This window comes from Sminthopsis crassicaudata, chromosome 1, assembly GCF_048593235.1.
Source record: "Sminthopsis crassicaudata isolate SCR6 chromosome 1, ASM4859323v1, whole genome shotgun sequence".
Taxonomy (NCBI): Eukaryota; Metazoa; Chordata; class Mammalia; order Dasyuromorphia; family Dasyuridae; genus Sminthopsis; species Sminthopsis crassicaudata.
In genome coordinates, this window is record NC_133617.1 from 753578651 (window position 1) to 753592853 (window position 14203).

Below are 14203 nucleotides of genomic sequence, written 5' to 3' on the forward strand. Positions count from 1 at the left end.
ACCCCCCCCAAGCAAAAACTCTTATCTTCTGGCTCCCCGGGACTCCCCATTGTAATCTTTGGGAGAGAGGAATTCCAATTCTTACCTCGGGAAGAATTCAATGTAATCTCTCCTTCCCCTCCTTGGGGGAGGGGTTATCTCCTTTATCTTGGATTGCAGCCCCAGGTCCCTTTGGGCCCCGGCCCTTCCCAGGAATTCTTGTAGGGCTGGGAAGGAGCCCAGAGGAATTCTGGAATTTCTATCTCCAGACCCATTCCCTTGTTAAGGGGTGTGGAGAAAAGGGAGGCTGGATGTGAGAGGGGGGGGTACAGGAGGACTGTGGAGGCCCTGGCAGAGCCGGCCTGGCCCCCCCGGGACACCGGCCTAGTTCCCCCAGGACGCTCTGACCAGAGCCGGCCTGGCCCCCCGGGACACCGGCCTAGTTCCCCCAGGACGCTCTGACCAGAGCCGGCCTGGCCCCCCCCGGGGACTCCGGCCTAGTTCCCCCAGGACGCTCTGGGCAGAGCCGGCCTGGCCCCCCCAGGACACCGGCCTAGTTCCCCCAGGACGCTCTGACCAGAGCCGGCCTGGCCCCCCGGGACACCGGCCTAGTTCCCCCAGGACGCTCTGACCAGAGCCGGCCTGGCCCCCCCGGGGACTCCGGCCTAGTTCCCCCAGGACGCTCTGACCAGAGCCGGCCTGGCCCCCCGGGGACACCGGCCTAGTTCCCCCAGGACGCTCTGACCAGAGCCGGCCTGGCCCCCCAGGGACTCCGGCCTAGTTCCCCCAGGACGCTCTGACCAGAGCTGGCCTGGCCCCCCCGGGACACCGGCCTAGTTCCCCCAGGACGCTCTGGGCAGAGCCGGCCTGGCCCCCCGGGGACTCCGGCCTAGTTCCCCCAGGACGCTCTGACCAGAGCTGGCCTGGCCCCCCCCGGGACACCGGCCTAGTTCCCCCAGGACGCTCTGGGCAGAGCCGGCCTGGCCCCCCGGGGACTCCGGCCTAGTTCCCCCAGGACGCTCTGACCAGAGCTGGCCTGGCCCCCCCGGGACACCGGCCTAGTTCCCCCAGGACGCTCTGGGCAGAGCCGGCCTGGCCCCCCGGGGACTCCGGCCTAGTTCCCCCAGGACGCTCTGGGCAGAGCTGGCCTGCCCCCCCCCCCCCCCCCCCACACGCCGGGCTAGTTCCCCCAGGACGCTCTGGGCAGAGCCGGCCTGGCCCCCCCTGGAAGTCTGGGCAGAGCCGGCCTGGTCACAAGGGGAGGCCCCCAGGCAGAGGGCTCCTCCTCAGGCCATTCTGACCTGGGCTTCCTGTACAATAAGCTCCCTGTGAGACCCAGGTATGATCCAGCCCGGAAAGAGGAGAACCAGTGGCAGCCCCTCGGGCCCTCGTGATCACGCTCATGAGCCCAAGGCGGTGGCTGGGAGCGCGAGCCCCCTGTGCCCACAACGGCCGCTCCCTCCTGGCCCTCCCCACCCCGGACTTAGCGAAGCTCAGCCAGCCTCGGCGGCCTCCGTTCTCCTCTGGCTCGCGGGAGCCTCGGAATGGACAGCCACCCATGAGACTCAGTCTCCTCATATGGAAAGCCCATACAGTCATCTTGAAGTGCTTTAGCCATCCCTGGCACACAGTAGGTGCTCCATAAATGCTGACCACTCGATTGCCTCCAGGGTTGCCCCGAGGTTCCAGGGAGCAGAGGGTGTAAGGAGCTTGGTAAAAGCGGTAGCAGAGCCCTGGGGGGGGGGAGGCCGTTGGGAATGCATGGCAGAGGGGGAGCTGGCAGGGCCTCGCTCCGCTGCCTCGGTCTCCCTCTCTGGCCGCCCCCCTGAGCCAGGCCAGGCTCCAGCTCAGATCTGGGTCCCTGGGGGGAGCAGCCGGGCCCCAGAGGAAGAGGCTCCCACCTGCACAGAGGAAGGGCCAGGCCAGAGGCCTCTCTGAGGGCCTGCGGTTAGCTACGTGCAGCCTGGATCCCGGGGAGCCGCCCAGCCCCGTTCCGGTGCCCCCGGGGTTTCTGGGCTCCCCCTTCCCACTGATATCTCAGACCAAGAACGTGAAAGCAGAGGTCCGGCTCCCTTTGGTTGCCCTCAGAGGCCTTCACTTATTGACCTCCAGGCGGGCACTCACCCTCTGCCCGACAGCCACCTGTCCCCCCCCAGACTTATCTTCCCTAGGCTACACCTCTCATGGGGGAGGGGAAGATCTTGACCCTCTCAGTGGGGGGAGGAGTCCTGAGCCCCTTGGGGAGGGGAAGGCCCTGAGCCCCGTGGTCCCCCTCTTCCTCGCTCTCAGTTCTCCATCCCCTCCCTGAGGCCCCAGGCCCGGCACAATTCTCGAGGTGAGGCCTGAGGAGGGCAGAGCAGGGGGGGTCCGTGGCCTTCCCATCCCAGGAGGCGTTGGGGTTTTGTCATTGTGGATGGCATCTCCCCAGACCCGGGTCATCGCGCCCTCCTGGGTCCGAAGATCAGAGAGAGCCACAAATGGCCCCTTTTGGGAGGGAGGGCCCACGTATTGAGGGCCTCCCATGGGTCCGGCCTCCAGCGAGACCCTGGGCGCATTACGGGGGCGAATGGGGCGATGAAGAGAACCAGACGGGCTGGTTACTGTTGGGAGCAGTGGACAGGCCCGTAATTAGGGGAGCCTAATGGCAGATCCCTGGAGCCGGAGTCAGGGACAGGAAGGGGGACCCGGACAGCAGCCCTCCCTCCGCCCCCACCCTGGCCCGGGGCACCTGCACCAGGGCCCAGGAAGGGAGGAGAAGGTTCCAGACACCAGGCTGCCAGGAGGGCGCAGGCCTGGACTCTAGCAGGAGGTTGCCTGCAGGAGTGAACCCCAAGTTCTCCCTATAAGTGCGGGGGCCAGATCCGGCAGGGGTAGGCAGGGGGTCCCCCGCTGAAGCTTCCCAAAGCAGAGGGCCGCCAAAGGCTCCACGGAAGTGATTAGGAAGGACGGGAAGCCCAGCCTGGGAGCTAAGAAGGTCAGACCCATGGACAGGAGGCTGAGCCAGGTGCCACACCCACGCTCCTGGGCACAGCCACGCCCATTGGGCACAGCCACACCCCCTGGGCACAGCCACACCCCTGGGCAATCCATGCCACAAGCCCACCTCCTCAGCTCTGCCTTCCCCCCCTGGGTCTCCCCTCGTCCCTCCTGGGCCTTTGGAAAGCGCTTCAGAACGAGCTGCCCCCGTGATGGGCCCTGTGTCCCCTGGGAGCCTTCGGACATCCGGGCCTGCGCCCAGCCCCCTCACTCGGCCAGTCCGAGTCCACTCGGTCTCCCACAGTCCCCAACCAGCCGGTCTCCTAGGGAGAGGGGCCGTCCCGGCGACCAGCGGCCCACGGCTCGCCACGTGGCCAGGCAAAGTCCAGGGGACCCCAAGCTACTTCCGGCTCTCTAATATTAAAATGCTGTTGATGATGATAACGATGATGTAGGAGCCCCTGAGCTAGGAGACAGCCAGGAAGGAGCTGGCAGGGAAGGCGGCGTCTGCCCCAGGACCTTCCCGTCCGTGGTGGTCCCATTACTGCCCACCCGGCTGCTCTGTCCTGGATAACAGGGACGGCCCATGGTGCAGAGCATGGCGGGAGGCTCGCAGGCGGTGGACGAAGGGGCTCCCCTTGTGGGCAAACCTCGGAATCCTGGGGGTGGAGAGGAGGGAGGATGTTAGCGGAGCTTTTATGAGGGTGAGTGGGCGGCCCCCGACAGAGGGAGGGGCGGGCACCCCAGGACAAGCCTGGCTGCTGGAAGAGTGGGCACCGCCGGCCCGGAGGGGCTTCCCGCTGAGGGCTCCGGGGCTTCCTCCTGGGTACGTGGTCACTGGCCCCCACACGGTCAGATGGCACTGACTGGGCACACGTGGAAAGGCGGCACCTGGGCTCACAAGCACAAGAAAGAGGTATTTTATCTGAAAAGGAGCAGGAGGCCTCAGGGGCCTACAAGCTCAATCTGAGCTAGAGAGGTGGGGCTTCTGGGAGGGAGGGAGGAGCTAAAAGTCCTTGGTCTTCTGCTCTTGTCCATGTGCCCAGAGGCATGTTCTGGGTGCCAGACATTGATAAGACAGAGAAGTTATTGGGATGGTCCTTAACTACCACATCTGGGAGCACAGGAAGGAAGGAAGGAAGGGAGGGAGGGAGGGAGGAGGGAGAGAGGGAGGGAGGGAGGGAGGGAGGAGGGAGGGAGGGAGGAGGGAGACAGGGAGGGAGGGAGGGAGGAAGGAAGGAGAGAAGGAGACAAGGAGGGAGGGAGGGAGAGAGGAGGGAGACAAGGAGGGAGGGAGAGAGGGAGGGAGGGAGAGAGGGAGGGAGGGAGGGAGGAGGGAGACAGGGAGGAAGGGAGGAAGTCAAATTCTGAGTTGTGGAGAGCTCCATGCAGGAGCCAGGGGATGTACTGGAAGACTCCCTCCCTCCTCAGGACTTCTTAACAATCCTTGTTAGCGGTCCAAATAACCTTGCCTGAGGTGGGTGTTTATTAAGCACCTACTATGTGCTAGGCGTGCAGGTCATGGGGGCACCGAGATCTGGGCTCGAGTCAGGAGAGACGCCGACCTCTGCAGGCTGGGCAGTCCTTGGCTGGTTACTTCCCGCCTCTGCGCCTCAGGGACACTTCCCCTGAGTCAGAGCTTCTGTGGGAGTGGGAGTTCCCATCTGCAACACTGACCCTTGGCTGACTAAGTCTCCGACCCTTGACCTAGCCCCCCCTGGCAATGGGGCGAAGACAAAACTGGGGCAGGCCTTGTCTCTCCAGGAATTTCTGAAGCCTCAGGGGAACAAAACAAGGATTTGATTCTGAATCTGGAGATGGAGACAGACATTGCGAAATGCTTTCCCCACTCGTAGAAGGGATGCGGAGGTGAAACTTCGCAGGGGACAAGCCCTCTCAAAGCCTCCGGAGCAGCCTGTGCCCCCGGTCCCTCACTGGCAGCAGCAGGACTAGAGAAAGCTGCCCAGGTATCCTGAGGTACAGACACTGAAAAAAGACCGAGAAGCTTAAAAGGAGAATGTTACAAAATGTGAAGGGCTTCCTGGTCACCCAGACCTGGGGCTCTTCTTCAGCCTAACAGGATGAAGAGAACACTGGACCTGCAGTCTCTTGATATCACAGCTACACGGTGTGGGAGAAATCACTTCGTCTTCCTGAGCCTCAGTTTTCTCATCTGTAAAATGAGGGAGTTGGACTCTGGTGGTCTCTAAATCCCTGTGGGTTTCTAAGGGCTTAAAGGGGCATTGATTTCCCCATGGGGGACACCAGGGAGCAAAGGCAGAATCGGTGGCTCTGATCCTTGGGCCCTCCTGGGGAGCTTTAAATGTCAGTGAGGCCCCTCCCCCATCTCTCCTGATGAGAAGCAGTGGGGGTGAGAGGCCTCAGGCTCCGGCCTGGCCTGCCCAGGCTCTGTCCCAGAGGAGGGGCCGGGTGCCCTGGGGCTGGCATTAGGAGCAAGATGCTGATGGAGCCGTTAAACTGGGAGATTTTCCTTCCCCGACTGAGAAACAGCAGTGAAAGGCAGAGGTGTCCCAGGCAATGGCTTTTTCAGACGTGTCATTCCGAACCCTCCCCTTAAAAGTCTGGATTCATGCGGGGGGAAAAATTCCCACCACTCTCCCACCCCCAAAGGAAGTCCATCTAAGGCTCTGGGGGAGGCCCAGAACAGGAAATGTCTGCAGAGATAAAGGAAGCCTGCAAGCCCAAAGAAAACAGAGCAGGACTGCAGGCCTAGGAATGCCAAGGGGGCTGCAGGAATGATGCTGGGATGGTGGGAAGAGAGCCCGGACCACAGGCCTCCTGGGGAGCCTTGGGAGGCTTATCCTGACAGCCCGAGAGGCACCCACATCCTAAGGCCGGCCGTGGCTCTGCTCCCGAGGCAGGGATGAAGTCCGCTCAGCAGGGCCTACAGCTGGGCCTGGATCTGGGGGCAGCCCCGGACAGCCCAGGGAGACCACTGCCTGCAAGGAAAGAAAATCAGTTCAGTTAGTCCAGCAGATAATCAAAAAGACTCTTTTTAGTGAGCCCTTGTGAAGGAAGCAGAAAAAGAAGAAATACTCAAGAAAGAAAGAGGAATATAAGGGGATGGGGGGGGGAGGGAAAGACAGAGAGATGGAGAGAGGCAGAAGGAGAGACAGAGATAGAGACACGCTTCTAGAGACAATCTTAAGTGGTGGAGAGGCTTCTTCCTTGTGCTCTATAGTCCCCGCGAGCCCCCAGCAGTGGGCTCTCTCTCTCCTATCCAGTTGATATCAAATAGACAAGTAAGCTTCACGAGCTTTTTAAAACTAAGATGGTATAGGAAGAAGAGTTGTATAAAAACACACCTAAAAGTAATGAGAATCTCTTCCAACAATACATAAGAGCCAAGGAAAGTGGGCTCCAGTTTAAAGGCCCATGTGGCAAAGAGCAATCCGTGGCTCCTAATTGGCCAAGTCTTTTCGTCCCCTTCAGGAGATTCTCAAGAAGTTCCCTTCAGGCTGGTACAACCAGCAGCCAAAAAGATATTAATAACTTTGAATAATCGTCTGCAAACAAATTTAACCAGAATAAAATATAATAGTCAGGTTAAATTAAAAAAAAACAAAAAAAACACCCTACTTTAAAAGTACGACTGGGGTAGTTGTAGCTAAACATCCATTGCTGTGACAATTATCTAAGAATATAATCAGTCATCTGGGCATTCTAAATATCTCAGTTATTTTGACCTGAATACCCCATTATTGGAGCATACCAGTTAGCTGTGATTTTCCCAAAATGAGCCAAGAGGCTCTTCTGCTCTGTCATGCCCCAAGGCATTCTCACTGATAATTATATAAATATATATGCCTATATTGGATTTAACATGTATTTCTACCATGTTTAACATATATTGGACTACTTGCCATCTAAGGAAGGGGGAGGGAATTGGAACACAAGGTTTTTCAAGGGTTAATGTAGCATAATTATCTATGCATATGTTTTGAAAAATAAAGTTTTCATAAAAAAATTAAAAAGGAAAGAAAGGAAGGAAGGAAGGAGGAAAGGAAGGAAGGAAGGAAGGAAGGAAGGAAGGAAGGAAAGAAGAAAGAAAGAAAGAAAGAAAGAAAGAAAGAAAGAAAGAAAGAAAGAAAGAAAGAAAGAAAGAAAGAAAGAAAGAAAGAAAGAAAGAAAGAAAGAAAGAAAGAAAGAAAAAAAGAAAGAAAGAAAGAAAGAAAGAGAAAGAAAGAGAAAGAAAGAAAAGAAAGAAAGAAAGAAGAGAAAGAAAGAAACAAAGAAAGAAAAGAAAGAAGGAAAGGAAGGAAAGAAAGAAAAGAAAGAAAGAAAGAAGGAAGAAAAAAGAACAGCTGCTCAAGGGTCCTAGGAAAAGGGATGGAGCCTGGCTGGGGATGAGCCCCTGGAGCTGCCCCACCTCCTTCTGAGCATTATCGGTGCCCCAGCCCCATGGCAGCTGATACCACACACCCGTTCTTCTGTGCCAGGCCTGCTCCACACCAGCAGGAACGCCCCCAGATCTGTCCTGCAGCGGCCAGACTTCACTCACAAGGGAGAATGGTAACAGGCCTGCTGGGGAATGGCTGTTTTTAACACTGTTTTTCTAAATAACAGTTGCTTGGGGAAGTAGATTGAGTTTCTTGACCTGCGGATCACAGAATTCTCCATGGCAACTGACTCAGTTCTTTGCTCCAAATCTTTTGTTTCCTGATTTAGAAGAGAGAAATGTCAGGCAAAAATAATTTTTTAAACTAGGTTTTAGCAGAGCTAAGTAAAAGAATCCTTTCCCTCATCGTGTCAGCCTCATGACACCTATGGGCCACTTCTCAGAATTATTTTTTTCAATGGAATAGAACCAAGAGAACATTGATTGCAGGAACAAGATTGTGTGACGATCAGCACTGATGGACATGGCTCTGGACATGCTCTTTTCAACAGGGAGATGATTCAGGCCAGTTCCAATGACCTTGTGATGGAGAGAGCCATCTGCACCCAGAGAGAGGACTGTGGGAGCTGGATCACAACACAGAACTTTCACTTTTTTGCTGTTGTTTGCTTGCTTTTTGTTTTCTTTCTCATTCTTTTCTTTTTGATCTGATTTTTCTTGTGCAGTGTGATATTTGTGGAAATATATACAGAAGAATTGTACATGTTTAATATATATTGGATCTGTCTAGGGTAAGGAAGTGAGAGGAAAGGAGAGGGAAAAATTTAGAACACAAGTATTGCAAAGGTGAATGTTGAAAGCTATTTTTGTACATATACTGAAAATAAAAATCTATTATTTTTAAAAGGATAACAAAAAAAGAAATAATGAAAGTATAATTCAGATTATTGTAAAGAAGAATGCTACAATATATAACAATGGCCCATTTTAAATAAAAAGAGTTAAATCTTGTGTCTAAAAAAAAAAAGAACTGGCTTCACACACACACACACACACACACACACACACACACACACACACACCCCTTAGTTGTTTTTCTACTTTGGATAACAAACCCTTATCAGAGAAATCTTACCCAAGATTTCCTTCTGGTCCTAAGTACATTAATGTCTGTGCAGAAGGTTTGTTTGTTTTTGTTTTGTTTTGTTTTTTCCATAATCAAAGTCTATTATATCTGTTTTAATTGTCTCCATTGCTTGTTTGATTAAGACTACATCCACCACTCACTACATCCACCACTCACAGCTGTGAGAGATATAGATCTGTTTCTCATCTAATTCTTTTAATAATTTATACTACAATCTTTAATAATAAAGTTGCCTATTCTTTTTAAAAATTTAATATAATTTTAAAAAATGCATTTCTTTATGAATCATATTGGGAGAGAAAATCAGAATAAAAGAGAAAAACCATGAGGAAGAGGAAAAACAAAACAGAAAAAGGAAGTGAACATAGAACGTGTTAATTAATTTACATTCAGTCTCCTCAGTTCTTTTTCTGGATGCAGAAAGCGTTTTCTATCCAAAGTTTTTTGGGATTGCCTTGGGTCACTGAAACTCTGAGAAGAACCAAGTCTTTCATAGTTGATCATCGTTCTTGCTGTTATTGTGTACAATGTGTTCCTGATTCTGCTTGTTTCGCTCAACATCAGTTTGTATAAATCCTTTCTAAAATCAGCTTGTTAATCATTTTTAATAGAACAATAACATTCCATTACCTTCATGTACCACAACTTGTTCATCCATTCCCCAATTGTTGGGCATCTATTCATTTTCCAATTCTTTGCTACCACCAAAAGAGCTGCTACAAACATTTTTGCACATGTGGGTCCTTTATGATTTCCTTGGGGAACAGACTCCGTAATAGCACGGCTGGGTCAAAGGGTATGCACAGTTTGATAGCCCTTTGGGCATAGTTCCCAATTGTTCTCCGGAATGTTGGATCATTACGCAACTCCACCAATAATACATTAATGTCCCAGTTTTCCCATGTCTCCTCTCCAACATTCATCATTATCTTTTCCTGTCATCTTAGCCAACCTGAGAGGTGTGAGGTGGTACTTCAGAGTTTTAGTGATTTAGAACATTTTTTTTTATATGACTATAGATGGGTTTAATTTCATCATCTGAAAATTGTCTGTTATATCCTTTGGAAAATTGCCTATTCTTTTAGAAAGTATTGTAGAATATGGTGCAAAGTATTAATCTAAACTAATTTCCTTTTTAATGGGAAGACACAATACATAAAAGGGAGCAAAAAGGGGAGGGGAAGAACAAAGACAGCCAGCATGGCAGCCTGGTTTAGGATGTCTGGAGTTCTAGACCTTCTGCAGGTAGCAAGTCTGAAATGGGGCTTCTGAGTGGGAAACCACAATCTCCCCTTCCCCACTAGATTTTCTTCATAAATTCCATCCAGAGCAACATCTCTCAACAGACTGAATTCAGAAACAGATGACAGAGTCCAAATGCCTTCTATTAAGCCACTCATTAAATAAAGAAATAAAGATATCAAAACAATGTTACTCTTCTCATAAATAAAATAAATTATTTTTGTTTGTTTTGGAAAATATAGTTACTTTCCACAAAATTTATCTCATTTAGATAACATGAAATAGGCATATTATTATTTTAAATAAATGAATGAATTTCAAATGATCAGTTTTAAGTTCTAATGTGGGAAATATTGTTCATTATAACTCTGACAAATGGCTTTCTTTGGAGTCCTCCATGATTTTTAAGCATGTACAAAAAGCTTGAGGACCACTAGGGGGAGCTCCACTTCACCAAAGCCAAGGGTCACAAGAGTAGGTGGATCAGTTACACTGGGATATACATTTTCCAAAGCAGGAAATGGAAAAGGAAACCAAAAAAAGGATGTGGGGAGGGTGAGACTTCTAGAATGCCCTTGTTTCCAAACTTTAGGAAGTAATTAAAACAAAACTTTTGCAACCAAATAAACAGCCTGATTGCGTGTGATTAGAAGCGTTAAGGACTGTTTCATGGGTTGCCTGGGACTGGGCTTCCATGGGGGGTTACATTCATGCATCGAGTCCTTCTCCACTCTGTTCAAGGAGCTGAGGTCCAAGATCCAGCGATCCCGAGACCGTATTTCCTCTCTAACTTTTGAAAATGGTCCCTATTACTTCTACAAAGATTTTGGAATCTATGGTTCTTCCTGGACTGTCCACGGCCTTAGAATATCCTCACAATGGCAGGCTTTCTGACTTCTCGCACAGGAACAGTTTGTTCACTTTTCTTGAGTTAAAATGTATGGAAGCTTTTACAAAGCAGAAGCAGAAGCAGAAATGGGTTGAATTGTCCATAACGAAGCGATGAGGAAAATGGGGCTCAGCCATTGAGTTGCTTCACTATCTGAAGGATGTGCACCAGTCTGGTTGGCCTCTGGCATAGAGAGGGACACATTTTGGGGAATGATCTTGGAGTCCCGCTCTCTTTTAAAAATTGTGCTTTCCTTTTTATTAATACACTTCCTTATAGCAAATGCAAGTATTTAGAATCAATTTCTTCATTTATCAAATAAAATTAGAGCAGAAGACCTCTGAGGTCCTGGTTAGCCCCATAACCTTAAGTGGGAGCTTTTCCTTTTCTTTCTTTCTTAATTTTTTTTGAGGGGGCTATATGTGTATTTTCTTTTTTTGACTTATTTCCTTATGAATCATATTGGAGGAGAAAAATCAGAATAAAAAGGGAAATGTCAAGAGAAAAAAAAAACAGAAAAGAGGGAAAAAATGAACATAAAATGTATTGATTAACATTCAGTCTTCATAGTTCTTCCTCTGGATGCAGATGGAGTTTTCCATCCAAAGTTTTGGGATTGCCTTGTGTCACTGAACCACTGAGAAAATCAAGTCTGATCATTGCACAATCTTGCTATTGCTCTGTACAATGTTTTCCTCATTCTGCTCACTTCACTCAGCATCAATTCATATAAATCTCTCCAGGACTTTCTAAAACCAGCCTGTTCATCATTTCTTATAGAACAATAATATTCCATAACTTATTCAGCCATTCCCCAATTGATGGGCATCCATTCAATTTCTTTGCTACCACAAAAAGTCTAGGTGGATTTTTAAACTGAGAGGTGGGTTTCTTTGACTTTATCCATAGAACTCTTGGTGTGCGAACACTCTCCCATGCTACAGATCAGCAACTTGTCCATAATTTATAGAATCATAGAGTTGTCTGGGGCATGAGGGACCGCCTCTATTCCAACTTCCTCATGAGCTAATATGAACCAAACAGATGGAAGAAACTGAACCCACATCTATCTGATTGTTCTCAAGACAAGCCATGTTACTTGTTTGGATTCTATGGAGATTTAAAATCAGAAATACATGAAATCCACTCAGTAGATTAACTGTGGGTTAATCCATTGTCCCACCCTCGCCCACACCATCCCCCTTATTGTCCACTACACTTGAAGGGAATGTTTGCCATGCCCAAGCAGAAAATGATGGCAGATTTAGAACTGGAAAGGTATGGTAGAGATCATTTACTCTCCTCATTTTGCAGATGTGGAAACTGAGGTCCAAACTAGGTGTTCCTGGAGTCAGGAAGACCTGAGTTCAAATTATGCTTCAGAGATTTATGGGTGACTGGACAAATCACCTAACCTCAGACTCAGTTTCCTTGTCTATAAAAGTGGGCTAATGATAGTTTCCTACCTCCTAGGGTTTTTGAAGTATCAAAGAAGATGATGTTCGCAAAGCACCTAGCAAAGCTTGAAGCACTATATAAATGCTGGCTGTCATTATCATTATTGAAATTGGGTGGAATTAGAGAAAAAAGGGGAGGTCCATCAACTCCACACCCAATGCCCTTGTACCATACTGCTCCCTAGAAGGCTGAGACATCCAAAATGGTTGGGTGGGGAAATGTCTGATGCCTACAGATTCAAGATACAGTTAATTGGGTAAGGTTTTTGTTGAACTCAGAATCACAGACTCTCCAAATGCAAAAAGTTCTTGGTGGCCATCCAGGCCAGTCTCCATCGGAACAAGACTGCCCTGTCCATCACGTGGCATATATCCTTTTCCTCCTCCTGCTTCTCCTCTTAGCTACCATTTCGTTTGTGCAAAACCTTTTTAATTTAATGTAATCAAAGTTGTCCATTTTGCCTTTCATCATGTTCTCTAGTTCTTCTTTGGTCATAAATTCCTCCCCTCTCCAAAAATCTAAAAGGTAAATTATCCCTTGTCCTCCTGATTTGTTTATGGTGTCACCTTTTATACCCCAATCACAGATCCATTTTGCCTTTCTTCTGGTGTGGGGGGTGAGAGATGTAGGTCTATGCCGAGTTTCTGATGTATTATTTTCCAGTTTTCCCACCTATTTTTGTCAAATGGTGAATTCTTATCACTGAAGCTGGAGTCTTTGGGTTTATCAAATAGCTAGATTGCTATAGACCAGAACCAGTCCCAATGAACCAAGAGACTGAAACAAAACAAGTCTATTCATTTGAAAGGAAAACAAGGGAAAGAACCGAGAACAAAGCTGAGCTCCAAGCCTTCATTTCCTTCCACCTTCCAAGCTCTTAGTTCCAAGAAGGCCCCAGCTGAAAATTCTTCCGAGAATGGCTCGAAGATCTAAGAAGCCACCAAGAGGGTCAGAAGGTAGTACATTCTATGAAGGGTGAAGCCTGGGCACGGGAGAGGCACCCCTCCTAGTTACACAAACAGTGAGGGCAGAAAAACTGAAAAAAATTATTACTTCCTCTGGGGAAGCAGCAATGCGTTCTGTGGCTTTTCTAAGAGGAGCTCTAGAACCATCTGAGAGGAAATGACTCATGCTGGATCCTTCCACTGACTTCTTCCTCTCCCCTGCACTGCCACCTGCTCTCCTGCCCGCTACTTGTTCCATCTAGATTTCTGTGAAATGGACACTTGGACACTGCTGACCTAATGCAGAGACTTCTGGGTAAAGAAGAATAATAAGAGCCCTGTGCATAATTCTTATGGAGTCTTAGTGTCATTGTGGTGCTTCCCCCAAAGAATACCCCAGCTCACAAATGCATCAGCCATCTGATAGAACGCCTGTTTACAGGAGACCCTCCAACAATGAGATTTGTTACCTTATTTTTTGCCTGTTGATGAGAACAGATAGGACCTCACAGTTATTGAACTCTACATGTTATCTCATCATTTAAGAGATTGAATTATTGTTCAGGTGTTTATTTTTAACACAAGTTTCTTCTTTTCTAAGCTGAGTCATTCATCCCCTGGGAACTAGCTGGTATTCTTACAAATCTGGGTGAGCTGTTGCTGGGCTCTTGGTCTTCCTCCTGACCTGGTTTCAGCTTTGGACACCTTATTATCACTGACTGCAACCCTCCAACAGAAAGATCTGCGTCCTCACCACTGGGACTGCTGCCCAGACACCACACCTGCCTCTTCCTCTATAGTAAACTCTTGGCCTTGGTCTGTCTTCTACCTCCATGTGGGAAAGCCAACCAATGCCATGGGATATTCCTCCACAGAGTGTGGCAGAGCACACCACACCCGCCTCTCAGGGTCAGTAGCTTGATTGTTCCCATAAGGACATGAGAAGACACAAAACCCAACATGATTGGGGAAGGGGAGGGGAGGAGAGACAGGTAAAAATAGAAGCAACTGCTCATTTCATAGTATAAGGTTTGGATCCTAGGACAATGTTGGTACTGCCCTAACTTTCCATAAACAACAACAACAGAAATAAAAGTCAGGTAATTTTGAAATTTTTTCTGTATGTTAGATTGACTTTGAGGGATAATGAATAAATGGACTAATATCACATTGGGTGTACTATAGTGAGCATCCTTTATAAGGTTGGA